Consider the following 2,459-nt stretch of genomic DNA (forward strand, 5'->3'; position numbering starts at 1 on the left):
TTTACCGTCAAGGCCATCAGGATGCACCGTATCAGCGACGAGATCCCAACAGTAAAAACGTCACACCTACTGGAGCTTCTTGGTCTGCCGAACTCAAGATTTAGGTGCGGCAAAGGACACGTTGACCTGCTAATCGGTATTAATCATGCATACATGCAGGCAAGCACGGAAGTCTCCACTGGGATGGGTAGCGTTTGGAGGACAACCAGAACTGACCTCCGAAACGACCAGCATTTTATACGTGAAGTACCCCCGGTATGCCTCCCCAATAGATCTAGCTGACCACAGGGCGACAGAAACTATGGGTGTGGCAGTGAAACCCTGTGTCTGCGATGCAAACAAACTGACGAAAACAGAAAGAGAAGAATCTGAGCTGATAGAGGAGTCATGTATCAAAGTTGTCAGCTAGAGAAGAGAGATTTGGCAATGAAGCGCGTAGAGTCAACCAAACGACGCCTGAAAAGAAATCCAGAACAAGCTGAAGCCCACTCCAAACAGATGGAGGAAATGAAAAGCATGAAATTTGCACGAAAGCTGTCAAAAGAGGAACAAGGAGCATATCAAGGCCCTGTTCACTATATTCCGCACCATGCGGTACTAAGGCCAGAAAAAAAGGAGGAGTACACCTGTCCGAATTGTTTTCAATTCGTCTTCTGCACACCAAGGGAATTCACTGAACTATTACTGGACGAAAGGTCCCGACCTTCTATACGGCTTATTTGGAGTTGTCTTAAGATTTAGAGAAAGGAAAGTCGCAGTCATGGGTGATATCTGCAAGATGTACTACAGGATCCTAATTCCCGAGAGAGATCAACATGTTCGCTGCTTCGTGTGGAGAAGTATGGAAACAAGCAGAGATCCGGACGTGTATGTCAACAGAGTGATGAAGTTTGGGGACAAGCCAGCTCCCTCCATGACGCAATTAGTGCTAAGAAAGACAGCTCAAGAAAACAAAGCCGATTACCCAGAAGCAGCTGAGATACTAACAAACAATGAGTACATGGATCAGTGACATATGTGACTGAGTCAAAGGATACTGTGAAAGAAGCTAGAAAACTGACTGAAGATATAGATAAGGTCTTAAAAACGGGGGGATTCAACGTTGAATGGTGGATCTCCAACGAGGTCTCTGTTTCACCACGAGCTTTCTCTGCCAGTAGGGCAGTAAACCTGTTTCAAGGAAATGGAGGTTGTGGGAACCTTGTGGAATTTCAAGACAGATAAGTTCCACTTAAAAATCAGACCAGATCTGCTGAAGCTAGTAGACGGAGCCAATGAAGAACCAGTGAAGATGACAAAACGAATGATCCTAAGTCAGGTTGCCAGCTTCGTTTTTGATCCGAGCGAAAATAGGCCTGCAACAACTGTGGCAATTGGGACTAAATTGGGACGACGAGGTGTCACTCACAGTTCAGGATAATTGAATTTCACTGTTTCAAGAAATGAAGGAATTGGACACCGTGTCCTTAGAAAGATGCCTAACCGTATCCAATGCCGTGGAACTGCCAATGCTATGCGTCTTTGCCGATGCATCACAAGACGCATGAGGGTTTATGTTAAATATGGAATCTGGAACGCGTTTACTCCATCACTGACCCTAACCTATGAAGTTCCTTTGTCAGTAGTCATTTATGTACTTGCAAAGCCAAAAGAAACCTTGCACGAAAAACTAAACTAACAAGTGAATAAATAAATAAATAAATAATGAGAAATAACGGTAAACTGCTTTATGCAACGTGATTTAAAGCGGTACAAGTTTTAGGATGGTAAAAGTGTAGACAGAAAGAAATGTCTATCGTGATTTGTACAGATCGTAGACAAACTTTCAGTTTCAATATTCTGATTTCAAAACTTGCTTGTAGAACTTTTTTTTAACCGGTTCAATGGGGATCCAGACAGATAATTTTTAATTAACAATTAAAGATCGCCACTTCCAACGCTTGCCGACGACTCTGCGGTTAACTATCAACATTCCGCTGCGTGAGAACCAGAACCCGGACTGCGCAAAGATCCCAAGTCTTACCATGTAGAAACGGGAAACAGAAGGTGAGCGAAAAAACTTCATTTCATAGTGTTTTCTCTGATTAATATAACAACTCATATTTTAAAAAGGGGCCAGAGTAGATTCCGAAAAAAAAAAGTGAATCGCACCCGTGACTTTTCTAGTCACAAAGTAAACTCGCGTGACGTGACACTCTCCCTTTTGGGTTACTTTCGAAAAGGTAAAACATTGACCTGCAAGTACGAGTGCTAGTGACCCGCATACTGAAAGTGACCTATGTTTTAGACCCCACCCAATTTCGGTCATAAATTTCTGGGACACTTGATGCCACATATCAGTTCACCCCTTCCCCCCCTTTTCGACTTTTTCCACGAACGCCCAAAGTTATAGCGCGATCAACATTGAAAAGGGGGGAAGGGGTTTTATTATGGGTTGGTGTCACCATTCTTTTTGGTTG

This window comes from Montipora foliosa, chromosome 4 (assembly GCF_036669935.1).
Source record: "Montipora foliosa isolate CH-2021 chromosome 4, ASM3666993v2, whole genome shotgun sequence".
In the NCBI taxonomy this organism is placed as follows: Eukaryota; Metazoa; Cnidaria; class Anthozoa; order Scleractinia; family Acroporidae; genus Montipora; species Montipora foliosa.